This window comes from Hyaena hyaena, unplaced genomic scaffold (genome assembly GCF_003009895.1).
Source record: "Hyaena hyaena isolate Hyena2069 unplaced genomic scaffold, ASM300989v1 scaffold_141, whole genome shotgun sequence".
In the NCBI taxonomy this organism is placed as follows: Eukaryota; Metazoa; Chordata; class Mammalia; order Carnivora; family Hyaenidae; genus Hyaena; species Hyaena hyaena.
In genome coordinates this window covers 2,198,587-2,217,787 of record NW_024080773.1, presented here as the reverse complement: position 1 = coordinate 2,217,787, position 19,201 = coordinate 2,198,587, and the positions used below count along the sequence as shown (strand labels likewise).

General features: G+C 49.2%; 1 protein-coding gene across 4 annotated transcripts in view; it reads left to right on the top strand.

Annotated features, from left to right (window-relative positions):
• Window positions 1-19,201, top strand: part of SGMS1 (sphingomyelin synthase 1) — a 262,857-nt gene that overhangs the window by 199,906 nt on the left and 43,750 nt on the right. Inside the window, exon 1 of one of the 4 annotated variants that reach the window (XM_039238525.1) lies at window positions 9,036-9,046. The exons of the other annotated variants lie outside the window; for them this stretch is intronic. The gene's annotated coding sequence lies outside the window, so the exon portion shown is untranslated. Of the gene's footprint in view, window positions 1-9,035; window positions 9,047-19,201 lie in introns of those variants that run through there. 4 annotated transcript variants of the gene reach the window in all.

Genomic DNA, 19,201 nt, shown 5'->3' with positions numbered 1-19,201 from the left:
CACACCCAAAGTCTCCAGCAGTCCCTCTTAGCAGTTTTTTTGTTGTTCTTTGTCACTCCTTTCTAAAACATTCCACTTCATTTTTATAGAAACAACAGCTCACTTTGGTTTCAGACTCAGATTCGTTTCTTAATACTTAATGAGATTATGTAATGACAGTAACCAGTACAACCTGCATGAACAGGTTTGGAGGCAGAGTCAGGCTGGTAGTAGCTAATACCACCGCTCTCCTGTGCTCTCCTGTGCTGGGAGAGGGGATTAATCCAGTCCCGAGTGTGGTACCGCCCTCTGCCTGCTCCTTAGTAGTTAAAGGGACCATCAATGCCTGGTACCCTGGGGATGACCCCCAGCAGCTTGCTCACCTCAAAATCGCATCTTGAATTGCCAACATTAAGGGTACCAACGGTGGCTGTAATCCGTGGAGGTGTTACTTAGGAGATACTCAGGAAACAGTGGCTGTGGCTGGTGGGAGCAGGGCTCAGTACCCCTGGATGTGTCTGTATCAGAGGGAGAAGCTGCATAGTCCGGTGGGAACCGGCACTTCTTGCGAGGTCAAGTGCTCCTGTCCCGCTCGCCCTGGTTTGTACAAACTTAGTCCGTGCACATGACAGCATGGCCCTGCATCTGATGTTAGTTCATAAAGTATAATTCATTAATACAGTGTTGTGTTAATTTGGTTCATGACTTGACTTCCTTTAAGATGCAGTCATTAAGTTATTTTATCCTTTGGTTAGTCAGAAAAGATTCATTCCCGTTGTTACTTGCTAACCTCTTTGGTGTTGAATGAAAAGCAAAAACCTAGAAGAAAACCACCAGCTCTAATAGCCTGAACGTTGGAGTCAAACTGGATTTGCTTTTCTGCCCTTGAAATAATTTAGACACAACTTAAAATCCATGGGCAGCTATTTAAAAAAAAAAAAAAAAGACGCGTTTTGCTCTTGTGTGTTTATTTCACATGACACACGATTTGCTTTGATGTCCGTTTCCTAGTGCCTGGCCCCAGGATTTGTACAGACCCAGTTAGAGATCACACTTTCCGCGAAAAGTTAGGGGGTAACTGAATGACAGCAGGACACATTCTGCCCTGTCACGTGGCATAAAACGTGGTGCAGAAGGTATCTGAGGGGCCAGGCGGATACCAGCCCGATGCTGTGTCCCCGGGCTGCCGTCCGCGAGTCTCCCTTCCTGGAGGAAGAATTCCTGTGGGTTGTGACGATCGTCATGTTTACGATTCACAGGACAGGTACTCAGACCCTTTGGGTACCAGCACTGAACCTCCAGGTCCAGCCCAGCTGTAGATTTGGCTCAGGGACCCCGGCGCCCAGAGCACAGCGGGGAACACGCTAAGATTGTCATCGTCCGTAAAGAGCAGGGGATGGGAACGGCCTTCCTGTCCAGCCCGAGGCACAGCTTACCCAGCAGTTTTCCCTCCTGATTTTGTAGCATCTGAACAGACATAGGATGTGTGACTCAGGTGGCAAAGGTGAGCATCCAGATGCTCGAATCATCAGCACCTTGCTCTGGGAGGCTGGACGGAGCAGTGTTCTGGGGGCACGTGAGGTGCAAGAATCCCCTTGGATTGGGGGTGGGCGCGCCTGCACAGCCCCCTCGCGCCGTGCTCCTTGGCCATATCCTGGTTATCCGCCCTGAGGAAGAAACGTTCTGCTGAGAGAGTGCTCCCCTTCTTGCTGTGGGACAGCCGTCAGAAGACGTCCCCAGTCTGTGCCATCCCAGGTTGTTGGCCTCAGAACTCGCCACCTTATCAGATGACGTTTCTGGAACAGTGTCTCCCTGCTTCCCCTGCCTCTCTGTCCCGACTTCCTTGTCCGCCTGTGGCGCTGCAGGGGAGCCCCAGGGCCAGAGGGAAGACGGGGGCCGCACGGAGGGCAGCGTCGGGGCACGTCTCCAGTAAGCACCACGCGGGGGCTTTGGCTTCTGGTTCCTCTCCGGCTGCCGGGAGGTGCTCTGGCCTATGCACACCTGTTCCTCTTGCCCTTCTCTTGCCCCCTCTGCGGCCCACGCCTGGTCTCTTCTGGCAGAGAAACTGGACGCACGTCTTCATGCCCTGAGGAAGGAGCCGGTGGACGAGGGCCCCCTGCCGGGAGTGTCGGGTGGGCCACACTGGCCTGTGCACTCCGGGCCCGGTCGCACCTGGTTCAGGGAATGTGGGGCGTGTGGGCGGGTTATTAAGGAGGTGCCGCTTTCGCTGTGTATATTAAACCACCCTGCTGTCCACCCTGCAGGGGCAGGTGGGGGGGGGGGGCGGGGTGGGGAGAGGCTCTGAAAGCTGCTGAGTGCATGGCTTGCTGGAGGGGCCCGTGTCCTGAGCCGTGCCTCCCCGCCTGGTGGCTGTCGCCATCAGCTGGCGTGTGCTTCGGTTCCGCCCCGCCGCCCACATAACCTTGTAGGTGTGCTTATTTTCCTTTGCTCCTTCTTTCTGGGTACTTTATGTTCTTGTGTATGTCTACGTATTCGTATTTTTAAAAATTTTTTTAGTGTTTATTTTTGAAAGAGAGAGAGAATGAACAGGGGGGAGGCAGAGAGAGAGAGGGAGACACAGGATCTGAAGCAGCCTCCAGGCTCTTGACTGTCAGCACAGAGCCCGACCTGGGGCTTGAACCCACGAGCCATGAGATCATGACCTGAGCCAAAGTCGGATGCCTAACCAACTGAGGCACCCAGGCGCCCCTGTCCATGTGTTATTTTTTTAAACCAATTGGGTTCCTGCCAAATTAGAGCTTAAAAATTATTTTGTTATAATAATTTTTAAAAACAGTTCTTAAGAACATAGAGTGACGGGTGAAACCAACTCTCCATTGTCCTTGTCAGTCCAGGTTTACAGCTGTCAGCTCTCCATGATTCTTTTTTGGGGGGTGGGGGGATGGGAGGGATGGGGAGGCCAGAGAGGGCAGTATTTTAAAGCCCATCTCAAGCATTGCACCATTTTACCCCAGGACTTTGTTCTCCCCTTTGTTGTTCAGTTACATGCCTTCCGTGTGTTTACTGTTCTTCCTCTCGTTACTGGAATAACGCTCCGACTGTGCCCTGGTGGTGCTGTAAAGGTGCGCCCTTGTGGAAGCTGTCCTTTGCACAGCGCTCCAGGGGCAGGTTGCCAGGGCCCCTGAGGGGGGACAGCTGTGCCTGTGTGAAGCTCACAGTCCAGTTACTAGGAGAACCCCGAGGTCTGACCACGGCCTCCCTAGTTCGTGGGGTCAGGTGCAAGGCTACCTCTGTTGTGTTTACAAGGAGCAGATCCAGATCTAAGTCACAAAGGTTCGTGTCCTTGACCATTCGCAGATGGCGGTGATCGCCTTGAATACTAAGCCTCTCTAAGGGAGTGTGGCCCAGGCTTGTTCTCCTCCTGGAGTTCCCTGGGCAGAAAGCTGGGGACACAACAGCTTAGTCCTTTGTAGATGGATCTGCTGCGCTTGGAGCCCGTGGTCACCCTCTTTGTGCCACACTTCCTGGTTCTGGAAAGCTCCCCTGTGGTCTGTTGTTCGCGGGCCCTGCCGTGAGCACTGAGCTGAGTGGGGACAGGTGTTGAACTCCACCCAGGGAAGTGCAAAGAGAAGTGACTGAATTCAGTTCTCCTGTCCCCCAGCCTGGAAGCCCTTCTGTTTCAGATGGTGCTGAGTTGCTCTGGAGCCTGTTGTGAAATAGGAACACACTGTCACTTGACCATGGCTGTGTCACATGTTTGGGACATTCACAACGCCCCTTTCTGGAGCTGCATCCTGACATCCCTGTGTCTCCCCCATGACCTTGCTGGCCCCCCGTGACCTCTGCAGTGCCTGACCAGACCCCGACGACAGTCTCTGCCCCGTGTACCTCCGCGTGCAGGTTACTTTAGGGACAGTGGAGTCACCTGAGCCTAAAATTTCTGAAATTTCCCCTGGGAACTGGAGATCTTGGAGCCAGTGGAGAAGTCATCTGGACACCCCCACCCCCCCCAGAGGGACTTAGTGCACACATCAGATTTCCCGGTTCCTTGTAAAACGCCTAGACAGGAACATTCTGTTGGCTGAGATTCCCTGTGGGAGTAAAGTCATTCTTCACAGAGTTTATGCTTTATTCGGGAAATTTTTATACTTGCAGTCTCAAAATTTGTGTCTTTTTTCTCTTGCAAAGATGCTTGCTTTTGTGGGGGAAAGGGAGAGAGGCAAACCATGAGAGACTCTTGAATGCTGAGAAACAAACTGAGGACTGATGGATGTGGGGGGGAGGGGGTATGGGCACGGAGAGGGGCACTTGTGGGGATGAGCACTGGGTGTTATATGGAAACCAATTTGACAGTAAAATATTTGTAAAAAAAATAAATAAAAAAATTTAAAAAATAAAAGCTGGCCTCTGGCAAAAGCGTCTTTCCTGCCACAGGTGTAGGGGCGATTTAGGGGCGTCACACCAGTTTAAAGTACCAGTCAGTCAAGTAAGGATTGAGCACAATTTCAGTGCAGATATTTTAACACTTGTTTATATCCAAGGAGTTCTTTATAGAAAACAGGTTAGTCTGGGGGCGCCTGGGTGGCTTAGTCGGTTAAGCGTCTGACTTTCGCTTAGGTCATGATCTCGCAGTTCGTGGGTTCAAGCCCCGCGTCGGGCTCTGTGCTGACTGCCAGCTCAGAGCCTGGACCATGCTTCAGATTCTGTGTCTCCCTCTCTCTCTGACCCTCCCCTGCTCGCGCTGTCTCTCTCTCTCCTAGAAATAAATAAAGCATTAAAAAAAATTTAAAAAAAAAGAAAAAAGAAAAGAAAACAGGTTAGTCTGTGTTGGGGTGAGCTCTTGTGGGGATGAGCACTGGGTGTTATATGGAAACCAACTTGACAATAAACTATTTAAGAAAAAAAAATAGGTTAGTCTAATTTTTTAATACGAAGTTGCTTTGAAAAATTAAGGGAACGTCAGTGAAAATAAGGAGGATCGTGTATTCTGGGATATGTTGTACTACAGGCAGTGTTATTTCAAAAAATGTTAATATTTCTTTTTGACGGAGACAGAGTGCAAGCAGGGGAGGGGCAGAGGGAGAGAGAGGGAGACACAGAATCCGAAGCAGGCTCCAGGCTCTGAGCTGTCAGCACAGACCCGCAGCGCAGGCTCAAACCCACAAAGCATGAGATCATGACCTGAGCTAAAGTTGGAAGCTTAACCGACTGAGCCACCCGGGTGCCTCTCGGCAGAGCTATTTCCAACACTAAATTAGTCACAATGGTTGGTTATTGGACCAAATGTTATCAAACCAAGGTTCTGGTTTTAAAACATGAATAAAACACGGACCTGTAATTAGTACATTAACCGACATGCAAATAGTACAGCCAAATAATTAGGAAAGTGCTTAGAAGCAGTTTCATTTGCAAAACAAAAAGCTTCCTGCAAAGTCTAATGAGATACAGGGCTTGTTAGAGATTCTGTGTGTTGCGGGCACAGCTAGGTGGGATTTGCCTCCCGTGGTGCAGACGAGAGCCATCTGCATGTGGGCCCGGGCCCTTCCACCCAGCTGAGACCCCAGGGGGCTTCTGTGGGGGGGGAGCAGGTAGGGGATGGCGGCCGGGATGCCAGAGGAGCCTGTCAGCAGGTCTCCTGAGCCCTCTGCAGAATCTCCCACGGCCTGGTGTCAGCCCCGCCCAGCGCTGCCGCGTGACCTTGGGTAAAGCACTTCGACACTGCAGTTTGTGAACTTGAAAGATTCAATTCAGATGTGATTTTCAAATTCAGGTGCTTGAATTACCCCATATGGGAGGTGGTGGGTCAAGAGGTGTGAAGGAATGTGGTAAACACATAATTCCTTGAGGATCCAGGCCAAGATGATGGCTTCTGTGTGCACTTAGCCATGACTCCAGTATAGGGCAGAAGCCAGCATGTGCGCGTGGTTGGCAGGTAAGCTGGGCATCAGTTACTGCCCCTCCCACGGTGGAGGCCACCTGCGCAGGCGGCCACTTGGCTGGTGTGCTCCGGCTGTGTGCACCCTCTGCCCTGGCCCGTTGCTGGATGACACCCGAACCCTTCCCCCCGTCGCTTGCACTGCTCCTCGTCAGAACCCCAGCCAGACATCCAGAGCTTCTCTCGGTCTTGCTGTGGTTGTGTCTGTAGGGTGCTTAACACAGCTCGGGCCATGTGACCCGCTAATTCCCAGCTCCTCTATGTCATTCATTCTGTCTTTTGTTATCTGAGAGCCTGGGTCCCATGTAAATTCTCTGTGCTGCAGTGTTTACCTTCAGTGACCAGCATTTTGAGTAGATGATACCTTCCTGTGGCTCCGCGTCCATGTGGTGAGAGGGGACACACTGGGGCTGGTGTGGTCCCCGCCCTTGGGCCCAGGTCCACTGCCCAGGCTCAGCCTGCACGGACTGCTTGGAAGCCTGCGAGCGGTGTTCTGTGCATGTGTATAGAACATAGGTGTGTGTCCCCTCCCCTGTCTTTCACACAGATGGTAGGATACCCTCTGCATCAATCTCTCCCTCACTTTTGTCACCTAACAGGTTTGCATTGTCTTAGAGTCTGAAGGATGCCCCTCTAACCGTCAGTTCAGGCCACCTGAAGCCTGGGGCCTGGAGCTGCGGCCCACACGCCCACCCGCCTCGGTTGTATTTCTGTGTGTGCATCTCTCACAAGGAGAGCACTGCGCCTGGGGTACGTAAGCAGAAGGAGGTCGCGTAAGGTCAAGAAGTTCACAAAACCCCTGTGACTCAGGCCTGGGGTCTTCTCGTAGGCCTTCAGGACCGGGGGCGACTGGGGGATGCCGGCGGGAGCTGCGAGGGGCCCTCCGACCCGGGGAGGGGCTCTCGGAGAACCCTAGCCCTGTCTGCACACCTGTGCCTAAGTGGTGGATTGAGGTGGAGCCCCGTGGGACCCCCTGGGCAGTGGGTCCCCCGATGTGACCCCACATGTGCTCAGGGACAGTCCGGAGCAGGAGGCGCCCTGGAGAGGCACTCGAGTGAGAAGGAGGTCTGTGCGGAGCTGAGGCTCTGCAGGGAAGCTGTGCCTAACTCCTAGCTGGGGCCAAGTGTGGGTCGGTGGGCCTGCTGACCCAGGCACAGAGTGCAGGAGGCAGCTGGGCCTGTGTTCGCACCCCCCGTGGCGGGTACCCGACAGTGTGCTCCTGAGGTGGCCGGGACAGAGGGAGGATTTGTCAATGAGATCGAGGCTTGTGGTCACCATGCACCTCATTTTAAGGAACTGAAAACACATGCTGGAATCTTCTGTCAGCATTACTCCATGGTTTGGTAGGTGGGGAAGTGACGACTTCATCACGTGGAGGCATGCAGCCCTGCGTGGTAGTGCGCCGGGGTTTGGAGCCGCCTGTTGGAGCCCCACTCTGCTGTCAGACCTTGAGCACCCCACCTCCTTTCTGGGGCCTCTGTTCTCCCTGTCCACACGGGTTCTTCCTCCTTTTCATAGATTGGTTTGCTGTGGTGATGTGTCTGTAACAGGCTTCGGTTCCAGTAAGCTCTGCGGCGTGTCGGCTGCTCTCATCTCCCTCCCTGCCGGGAGGTAGAGGGTAAGAGAGCAAGCAGCAGACCCTCCGTCTCACATGTGGAGCAGAAGCGTGCTAAGAAAAGACCTTGGATTATCTATTTATTTAGAGAGAGCACACAAACAAGGCAGAGAGAGAGGATCCCAAGCAGACTCGCCGAGGTCCCCAGCCTCGGTAAGGGTCCGCGTTAGCGTATCCAGTGATCAGACCTGGGGCCGCGCCTGCCCCATGTTACGATGGTCTGGGTAGGACCCGAGGTGTTCGTGCCAGAATGCACAACCTCGGTCTAGAGAACATCGGAGAAGCCCCAGACTGAGGCGCACTCCACAGGGGAGCTACCGTCCCTCAGCCGAGTCCAGGCCTCGAAGCCCCAGGGGAGATGAGGAGGCCACACACGTGGGGGCTAAGGAGACGGGATGACTGCGTGGTGGTGGGAGCAGAGAGGACCTCGGAGGGACGCTAGTGAGCGTCACAGAAGCCCTGTCTCCTAGCTCATAACCCGACCCTCTTCTCCCCGTTTTGGTAACTGCGCTGCGGTTTTCTAGGTTAACAGGACGGAAGCTGGGTGAAGGGCACCCCTCCGTTTTCTGTACTGTTATTGCAACTTTTCTGCAAATTTGAAGTCACTTCCAAATGAAAGGCAAAAAAAAATTTTTTTTAACCACCTGAGGTCGATATTGTTTGCCCTCCTTTAAGAGATGACGAAACCAAAAGCTTGGATGTCACGTAACTCGCCCCAGACCACACACGTGGCGGTCATTGTTAGTGACAGAAAGGACAGAGGATTCCAGCCTAGTCTTGGAAATTCCAGAGCCCACTTGAACCCCTAGGCCTGTGGCTGCCTCTTGTTCAAGTGTGTGCGCCGGAAACAGCAGCCCTGACCGAAGCGCGCTTCCGTGACACAGGCTTTATGTCGACAGAACGAGGGTCTTTGTGCCTGTTGAGGAAAAGCAATGCGTATAAATAATATCAAATTTTTATATATGTATGTATATATAGTGTGTGTGTGTACAGTATTACAGTATTAAGAGAATTTTGTATTTAAGGCAATTAAAAAAAATCTCTGAAGCAATCCAAGTCAAAGTAACCAAGGAAAATGGAAGCTATTCATTATAAAGCTGTGTGATTGTTTTCAAATTATTTCTACATCCTGCATCTCCAAACTGCAAATAGCGTGCTTCTCCCTCTTCCTGCCGCCCTCTCAAGCTTTCCTCTCTAAGTAAGGATGGCACCGTCACACGAGTGAAGCTGATACTGTTTAATTCAAGAGATACAAGAAGAGGAGGGAACCTGGGCAGCTCAGCCCGTAGAGAGCCCGACTCTTGGTTTCAGCTCAGGTCGTGACATCACAGTCCGTGGGTTCGACCCCTGTGTGATGCTCTTCAGTGACAGTGGGAGCCTGCTTGGGATTCTTTTTCCCTCCCTCTCTGCCCCTCCCCTGCTTCGTTTTGCTTCGTTAAAAGATTGATAGTTTGAAAATACATGTTTTGGAAAAACAAAAAACAGGATTGTTTCAAACCTTCAATCCAGAGATGAGAATGCAAGTTTGGAAGGAAATTCTGGATGATTTTTTTAAAGTTTATTTATTTTTGAGAGAGGGAGCATGTAAACATGAGATGGGGCGGGGGGAGAGACAGACAGAGAGAGAGAGAGAGAGAGAGAGAGAGAACAAACCCCAAGCAGGTTCCGCACTGCCAGCACAGAGCCCAAATTGGGGCTCAAACTCAGAAACCCTGAGATCATGACCTGAGCCACCCAGGAGCGCCTAACAGACTGAGACAGCCAGGTGCCCTGATCATGGATAAATTTTTAAAATCCTGACAAAATAGAGTTGCAATAGAAGTGTTTTTAAACTTTAAAAGAAAAGGATCATTTGAGGGGAAAAAAAGGATCATTTGCTTTGTTCATCTCGAATAATTAAATGATAAATTCTGGATAATTCCTTGATGTAATAATAGGATTAAAATTGTAGTACAAGGATCTAACCTGAAATCACTTTTCTCAGCCTCCATGGCTTCCGCTATAAAGTAGGCATACAATAAATTTACCCAAAATATTTACTGAGAGAATTGGATAATTTTATAGCTTATAAAGTACCTGCAAATAAAAGATATAAGCATCCATTTTTCTTTTTTTCAAAAAAGCTCTTCCTTCTGAGAACCCATTATGCTTTGAGTGTAACTGCTGTGGAAGTTAATCACCTGCTTCTAAAGACTTTGACCTTTGCAGTGTTGATTTCCACGTGTTAGGTGTTTCACAGAGGTATAGAGGACAAGTTGCCACTTGCAGATGCCACATCAGCTGGCATGCCGTGGTGCTGTTTTCAATAGCATGTGATCCCGTGGCCCTGTGATAGAGCCTGCAGGTCACCGAATGAAGAAGCCCAGTGACAGACCCAGGGGGCCTCGTGAGACCAGAACCCTTTCGGCGGCTGGTTTTGAGAGGAGCCGTGAGTAAGATGTGTCTGTCAAGTTCAGTCTGTGAGTTCCCTGCGTCCCCTCCCCAGGTGGCTGGGGATTTTCTGTGTGAGTAGGATGGCACATGGACTGTGTGTGTTGGGGGAAGATATCTACCTTCTTTTTAAAAATGTTTTAATGTTTATTTTTGAGAGAGAGAGGCATAGAGACAGTGTGAGTTGGGGAGGGGAGAGAGAGAGGGAGACACAGAACCTGAAGCAGGCTCCAGGCTCTGAGCTGTCAGCACAGAGCCCAGCAGAGGGGCTCGAACCCACGGACCACGAGATCATGACCTGAGCCGAAACCAAGAATCAGACACTTCACCAACTGAGCCACACAGGTGCTGCAGGCGTTCATATTTTAAAAGACAAATGTTAATGCTGGACTTGGGAGTTGTTCAGCAGTGTTTCTTCCCTCTTTTTTTCTTTCTCCTCTTACACTCTTTATAATCTTTATTTTTTTTAAAAGCACAGAGTTGGGGTGCCTGAGTGGCTCAGTTGGTTGAGCGTCTGACTTGAGCTCAGGTAATGATCTCGTGGTTTGCGGGTTTGAGCCCTGCATCGGGCTGTGTGCTGACAGCTCAGAGCCTGGAGCCTGCTTCAGATTCTGTGTCTCCCTCTCTCTCTGCCTTTCCCTGTTCATACTCTGTCTCTCTCACTCTTGAAAAGCTCTTGAAAATAAAATACAAATTAAAGAAAACATTTTAAAGCACAGAGTGGCACACGATTATTGCCTGTAAATCATGTGGAAGCCAGTGACATTCCCTCACACGCTCCCAGTTTCCATCCCTGTTACCCCATTGTGTCCTGTATCGTGTACACCTGCAGACTTTTGATGCTTACACACACGTATATACATGCATACCGCAAAATACGTGCATTTTAAAATGAAACTTACATACATTCTGTATCACAGCCGTGTTGGTATCTACAGATAACACCTCATTCCAGCAGATGACTGCCTGCTGTTATGTTGTGAGGAGGCACCACATTTACTTATCCAGATCACGACAAAAGATGTTCAGATGCTTCTGCTATATCAACAGGGCTGCAGTGAATGTTTTTGAACGTCCGTCTTGACTCATTAATATGTCTATAAGCCAAATTCTTAGAAATGGAATTTCTGGGACGTGAAGTAAGTTATAGGTTTTGGTAAATAATGCCACATTGCCTTATGTGAAGGTTATGGCAGTCTAATTATTTCTGCTTGTGTTGAATCTTACATACATTATCTGTATTCATCTCCTGTCCCACACTCTTGGTACATTTTGTCCCATTTACCCCACCTGTCGCGTTCTCTGTGCTACCCTCCCCAGATCATCAGTTCTCACTGTCAGGGATGCACGGGCTTGAAGAATGGAGGCTCCGTATGGTCATGAGTTTCAGAAACAAAAACCTTAATCACTTCAGAAATCATAAAAGTCAGCTCCAAGTTCAGTGCGTTACTCTGCGACTTTTTGGATACTGGTTTGATGTTCCTTAACGATCGGTAATAGCCATCAGGTGGCAACTGCAGTGGTCGTTAACAGTATGTGCTTTGTGCTGACATGCTAGGTACCAGTAAGGATTAGTTCCGCTTAGCCATTCATTCATTCAGTGAGTATTTATTAAGAGACTGTGCCACGCGAGGTGACCACTGGTGCACTGCAGAGCTTGAGACTTGGATACACGGGTGGGGTGCTTCTGGACAGGGGTTTCTGACTCGTGCATGAGGATGCCTGAGAGCATTGTGGGTCTCCCACCGGAGAGATGGGCTCTGATGCTGTGCACGGAGGACATGTGCCTGCGTACCATCTGTGCCCCTGTGCACAGGGGCGCACTTCACCGACCTGAAGAAGGCACCAGGAGGGGAAGGTTTACAGACAAATAGGAATTTGGCTTGGGGACATTGTGGCCTGCTTAGGCAGGAGCCATGGCGCGTGTGTTCCTGAGGCTCCCAGGGCACCTAGACAATGCATGCTGCCTAGTGTGCACTTCATAAGTGTTTGATTCTATTCTGCTTAAATGAGTTGGCTTTTAGAGACATATCATTTCTTAGTCCTTAGCTCCTTAGTGCTGGCTCTGTTTATATCCAAAAGCAAAACTCGTTAGGAGTATAAATAGAAGAACTTGAGCTGTGCTTTCAGTGGAGTTGATGCACCTGTCACCCAGCCAGAGCCCTTTGGTAATCTGCCCTCTGAGTGCTGAGCACCAGGTCCCTTTAATGAGCAGCGTGTCGCTAACACGCCCCAGGTCGGTCTTGGTAAGCAGGACTTCTCTTAGGTAGAAGGACTTTTTAGTACGTGTGTAGCTCGACGACTGTGTGTGGCTTGCCAGGCGTGGAGCCTGATTGAGATAGGGTAGAGACGTGCGTATGGGCCTGCCTCAGTTATTGTATGGTAAGAACGCCATTTTCAGAAGTGATCCGGAAAGCTGGTTTTGGCCTTTTACGGTGCGGAATTGTGCCCTCCTTGTTGCGAGAGCCTTCTCCCCCAGAGGTGGTGTCTAATTGCTGCTCTTAGTCATTCCCCAGTGGTGATCATCACCATGGGTGTTTTGTTCTTTTACAGATTAAATCCATATTTTTCCCTTGCTCCCTGTTTCCCTTTTCCACTTGAAGTAACCCGTGACGTTTGGAAGTTAAATTGTTTGAGCTCACAGTTTACATCTTTAGATCATTTGACAAGATTTTGAAATGCTTTTAATGAGCCAGGCCACGTCTTTGGGTTATGATAACAGAATGTTCTCCTTGTACATGGAACTGACATGTTCTCAGATGGGTTAGCTGTTAATGCATATGGAAGTGTGAAGACCAAAAAAAAAAAAACAAAAAAAAAAGAGCACTGCATGATTTGGGTGGTAAAAAAAACATGGCTTAGGATTGACAGCCGCAGCTCTGTGTCCGTGGCCAGGCCCTGTTGGGTGACAAAGGATGAGGGGCCTGCCCAGGGGTGCCTGAGCCTCCTGGATGACTCACCCGCTCCAGACTGATGAACAGTGTATCTGTAAAGAATCCAGAAGCTCTCACACTTCAGAGCTGCTGGGAAGCGTGAGTAAGCTCTCATATTTAGGCCGTATTTCCCACCATGGTGCTTGTCCAAACCTGATCGAACATACTACTATGGACGATCTTGGTAACTCTTAATTTGAGGGGCAGAATGATGGTGTTTATAATTTAGAGGGAAAAAACAGATATTCTTTAACTTTAATTCATTGTGTAAACATGAAGAGGGGACTTTGAATACTTCTGGTTTGGGGATTGTAGCATCATCTCTGCATTTTCTCTTTGCGTGGCCTGTGGCAAAGAAGGGAAATTGAGAAACCTCTCTGAACGTCCTTTTTTAGGCGTAGCAATTGGACAGTTGATTCCTTTATATATTTAAGGAAGGAAGTGCTTAAACCAGGAGGGCTCAGTGTTTTCTTCTCCACCAGGGTCTATCAGGAAGAAGCTGTAGGATCAAAGGACACGTTTTTCTGTCTGAGTATCCTAGCGGTATTTCTTTTCAAGAGATTATTTTTTTAATGAATTTTTTGATGACATAGTTTATGGATTTATTGTCTTCTTATAGGTGAGAGAAAATGAGTTTTAAAGAGAATAATCTATTTATCCTGACACTGGGAAGAATATGGAATTAAGACCTGTGTCCTTAGGGGCACCTGGGTGGCCCAGTCAGTTAAGTGCCTGATTTTGGCTCAGGTCATGATCTCACGGGTTTGAGCCCCGTGTTGGGCTCTGTGCTGACAGCTCAGAGCCTGGAGCCTGCTTCGGATTCTGTGTCTCCCTCTCTTCTCTGCCGCTCCCCTGCTTATGCGTGCGCATGCTCACTCGCTCTCTCTCGCTGTCTCTCCCTCAAAAGTAAATAAATAAACATTTTTTAAAAAAAAGACCTGTGTTCTTAGAGTCAAATATAGTCAACCTCCCTTCCTTAGCCAGTATTTCCGTTTTCATCAGTGGAATGGGTATTTTGCTAAGTGCCTACCATGCACCAAGCACTGTCTTAGCTCCTGGGGATGAGTAATGGAAAAACACAACAGGGGACCTTCCTTCCAGCAGCTTCCATTGTGGTAGGACAGAGAGACACACTCAGTAAGTGAGACAATGTACATAACAGGATGGCCACAGGATGCTTGTCCGAAGAGGTGACATCGGAGTGAAGAAATAGGGTGAAAGTGCCCCAGGCAGCAGTGACTGCATGTTCAAAGGCCCTGTGGCAGTCAGCAACTAGAAACAGACTGGAGTAATGGAAGCATAGCGTGCAGTAGCGGCACCTGGCTGTGCAAAGGCAGGAAGGGGTCTGGCAAGCTATGTAACGGTCCAGCGTGGGTTTCATTCTAAGGGCAGTGGTAAGCGTTGCGGGACTGCCCAGACGGAGCCACGCTTCAAGAAATTCGCTTGGCGCCTTATGGAGACTGTGGTTGGAGTTTGGGTGGGTTGGGGCCGGGGCAGTAATTCAGATGAAACGTGGTGTTGTGCCGTGGTGGTTGCGTGGAAATAAGGGAGTGGATTCATGGTCCGCTTCAGAGGTAGGGTTGCCAGAACAGGGAGGGGCTGGTTGTGTTGGGGTTTGTTTTTTTTTGTTTTTGTTTTTTTTTGCTTCTTTGTTTTGTTTTGTTTTTAATTATGGTTCTTTTTCATCTTCGGCAGGTCAGTAGCTACAACTGTTTTCAGTCGGTGAGATTGGGGTTTTTCTCCTTCATATTTGTTGGTTGGCTTTGTGTCTGTGTGTATGTGATTGGCCTGCTTATAATCTTTGTTTCAAGTCTTTCCCTTTAGCGGATTTTTAATAGTTCTTTGTATTTGCGATCTGGGACAGATTAAAAACATGTTGTCCAGTGTTTTCACTTCTGAAGTATTTGACTGTTATCTTTATGGTTGTTTGTTTAAGGCTATGGCTCCTACACTTGGCGTGAGGTATGGGTCAGTGTTAGAACCGTCATGGATATGTGTGAACCGGAGAGAACAGTGTATGGGATCCATTCAGAACATCCTTCACCCCAGCGCCACACAGTGACAGGTGTTGGAGTCGTTTGAGAGTAGAGAATGTGTTCCAGCAGAGAAGAGGCCGATGGCTGCTGGAGGGGAGCGGGTGGGGACAGACCGGCGGGCGAGGGGGAGAGAGAGACACTTCTGGGCCGGGATGAATCTGTCCTGGGGCTGGAGGGCTCAGCACGGGGAATACAGTCACTGGTGCAGTGAGGGCGGGGTGCGGTGGAGAAGGTAGCCACACCTGTGGTGAGCACAGCATAACGAACGGAGAAGTCAGACCGCTGTGGGGTACAGCTGCCACTAAGCCACGTTATGTGTCAGCCGTGCTCAAAACATTTGTTTAGGAAGAACGTGTTTCGGGGGCGCCTGGGGGGCGCAGTCAGCTAAGCATCAGACTTTGCTCAGGTCATGATCTCATGCCCTGTGTCGGGCTCTGTGAGGACAACTCAGAACCTGGAGCCTGTCTTTGGATACTGTGTCCCCCTCTCTCGCTGCCCCTCCCACCCTCAAAAATAAATATTAAAAGAAAAATTTTTTTTTTTTAGAATGTATTTCACCACATAAACAATAGCCATAGCTGTGCTTGTTCAGATCTCCTATTTTTTCATCCTGGCTTTTGCTAATTGTATAATTTACGTGATTTTACACAGTACTTCTACACTTCACCTGTCCATCATTGATTTGCTCACCATCTTCAGGGTTCTGATTCTGTTGTATTAAGTTACAGTACCCAGAGCACAAAACTTAGGAAGTTTTTTATATAAAGCAAGAATCAATGTTTAAGTGTCTTGTTTAGGTGAGAATGTAGGATCGCGCTGACTTGGAGTGTGGTCACCTAGAAGCCAGAAGACGGCTGTGTTGCTGATGGTAGGGTCGCTCGATGCACATTAGGATCAGATGGAAGGAACACTGGTTGTGGCCCAGAGACAGAGGTTCTAGTCCCTGTTGCTTTGGTACCTCCTTGAACTGCTTAAGTGCGAGATCTCTGTTCCAGGAGGTCTCCAAAATCCTTTGCAGCTGGGGACGGGTGCGGGGAGGAGTGCGTGATTTCGTGGACCCTCTGCTGCCCCCTGGTGGCACTCAGCCTCAGTGCAAGGCTGGAGCTGCAGACTTTCCAGGCAAGTCTGTGCATCAGTGCCCACCAGTTTGATGGACAAGGATTATCCCTTCTGTGCAGCCGAACTTGGTGCTGTTAACCACTGGTATGTTAATAAAGAAGCACACTGTATGGAGAGACGTTAAATTACCACGTTGTACATCTGCAGCTAACATAACGTGTGTCAGTATACGCAAATTAAAAAGAATTTGGAGGGGTGGCACTTGGGTGGCTCAGTCAGTTAAGCGTCCGACTTCGGCTCAGGTCATGATCTTAATGGTTTATGGGTTTGAGCCCCGCATCAGACTGTGTGCTGACAGCTCAGAGCCCGGAGCCTGCTTTGAATTCTGTGTCTCCCTTTCTCTCTGTCTTTCCCCTGCGCGTGTTCTTTTTCTCAAAAATAAAAAATAAATAAGTTTTTTTAACTTAAAAAATACAAAGAAGCCCAGTGAACGTGGACCCCGGAAGTTTGAGAAGTTATCAGATAGTTAGAACCAAGGTCATGGCCAATGACAGGCAAGAAGTTGATGATGGATATTCATTTTGTAATAATTGGTATAATAGCTGTTGGTGGGGGCGGGTGAGGGAAGAGTGCTTACTGCATCTTTTTTGAGCGTGGATATAAAGGTAAAGGAAACCTCCACTTGCTTTTTGGAAGCACGCCTTCATGGCCAAGGATGCCCAGAGGAGGCACGTGTCAGGCCATCAGCACCCTCTCAGTGCTCTCTAGTCTGAAAATAGTTTGTGTCCATCTAGCTCTCCACACAAGTATTAGAAACTTATTTTGGGAAATCGACTTGAACTTGATTTCTCCTATCTGGGCCTGTGAGTTGTTGCTAATTTTGGAACGTGGCGTTGTTCCCCTGGGTCATGTTCCCTAAATTAGCTTTCCTTTTCCCTTCCTGAGGTACATTTATTTCTGTAGGTATAAGTTTAGAAGACATTGGGTAGGCTTTTCCTCACTGAAATGGAAGAGTTTTGATTACATGGTATTTCTAATCTTTGGGTGACTGTCAAAACACCTTCACTGCAGATAAGATTTTTTTATTTTATATTAATCAGAAAACCATATTCTGGCATTTCTGCCTGATTTCAATCTGTTACCAACACTAAGCAGTTCCCAATTTAAACACCAAAGGTATGCTTTAAATTAGCTGTGTCTTAGTGTTCTTTGTGGTGATTTGGGCCCCTGTGGGTCTTCCAAAGCCCATAGATTGTTAAAAATGGCCATGCTTTTGAGTAAAATTACCAGCACACATCTAACTAAGAATTTGTAACTACTTCTGGGCAGCAGAAGCATTCGGTAGGGGGTGGAGGGGGGAGCAGTTTAGAAACTGAAATCTTAAACCTTCCAGGACATTTTGATGGTATATGAGACAAGGGGGAAATATATTTGAAATCTGAACTTAGAAAATCTGGGGGACATTTACGGTCTATAAAATGTACTATTTTATGGTACTATTATTCTGGGCGTTTATATAGTATTAAAGAGGCACCATTGCCTATTGCAGCAGCACAGCTAAAAACCACACAGTAATTCCAGTTCTAGATATCATTAAGGAGGGAAATAATATCTTTTCCTTGTAGCCATGGGGACTCTCTGCCTGGGGTCGCATAAATGAGACTGACAGAAGACAAATGAGCAAGAGAAAAGCCAACGAGCTGATTAAGGTGTGTGGTACATAGAGATGAGGAACTTGAAGGAATGGTACCAACTTGGGTTAATACAGCATCTCAACAAAAGAACAATAAATTTTCTTTGTTAAGTCAAGACCAGCGCCAAAGGACTTGGGTCTTGTCTCGGGCAGCAGAGTAGAAGGGAAAAGGTGTGCAAGGTCTGTCCCGTGGACCGCTCCGGGTGGAGTCCCAGGTAGTCTCCCAGAGTCTCTTCTGCTGTTCCTGGTAGGGGTGAGGGAGCGACTCTTACAGACTCACGTCCGGCTTGTGGGCAGGTGGGGAGGTGCAGAGCTTTTCTTGTGTCTGCTTCCTCTCGATTGCCGTCACCTGAGAGTAGACCTGCCAAGGTAGCGCATTTCGGGGTGGCACGTTCCGCTGTCTTCACACACCGAGTCTGCCCTGGCTCTTCTGGCTGGCGACAGGCAAGGGGGCAGAGCGTCCTTCAAGATGTCACCTCCTTTTTTCCTTTAACGTAATTTGTTAACTGCACCATGATAACAGGGACCTATGTTCCCAGCTTGTATGGACACTCGAGCGCTTTTACCCCTGGCCACTCCTGTCCCCTAAGTTCTGAGAAACCCGTTTTCTCTCACATACGAATCTTACTAGATTCCGTTTTCCGTGTTTTTCCGTTTTCCGTGTTTTTCCCTTTCCTCTCAGTTTTCCATCTTTGTCTTGTTTCACTGAGAGATGTCCCCCCCCAGTTTAATACGTAGTGTAGTTTTCATGTTTACCATGAATTCATTCACAAACAGCTTTCTTTTTAAAATTCTCCGGCTGCCTTTCCATGCGTGTCCCGTTTTGTTCAGAGCGTCTGTTGAGGTTGTGAATACTACTTGTGCTTAGCATTTGGAATCCCCTGCTCAGACTGTGCCTTCCATGCTCTCGTTTTGTGTCAGTCTCTGGCTTTCCTGTGTACTAGAGAGTTTCTTCAGATGTCTGTCACCTTTCATTTGTCCATTCATATGGTAAGGCAAGCGCGAAAAGTGCTGTCCGGCCGTGCTCCGCGTGAACCTTGTTTCTGTGGATTTCAGCGCAAGACGACCCGTACCCTTTTCTCTTCCAGTGTCTGGGGTTCGGGGAACCCTTAGGTCATCCTCTGCCGGGACATTTTCAGCCTGGCAGCCAGTGTCATGGGTGTGTAACGAGGCGAGGCTCAGGGGCGGGTGTGACGTAGCCCCTATTCGTATCTGCTTTCCCTCGTCCCTGTTTCCACACAAAGCCCCTGCTCTTAACTGCGTGGCGCCCTCCCCCCCCCCCTTCCACGGAAGGCCCATGCAGGCGGCGCAGCTGTGGGCAGAGGCGGTGGCTCGGCAGTGTACAGGGGGAAGCTGGAGGGACCTTCCCAAGGCCCTTCCAACCCATCCTTCCTTCTGAGTCTGGCTTTCCCGCCCCCACCCTGCAAGGCACTTCTGCCGCCAGCTTCTCTCCCTTCTGGCTTCTGTTCCAGAAGTCACATTGCTTCTCAGCCTTCCTTCCCAGGGGCCAGGCTCTACTTCATTGGCTCTGCTGTCCGTTTCCAGCAGGCCACCCGCTTC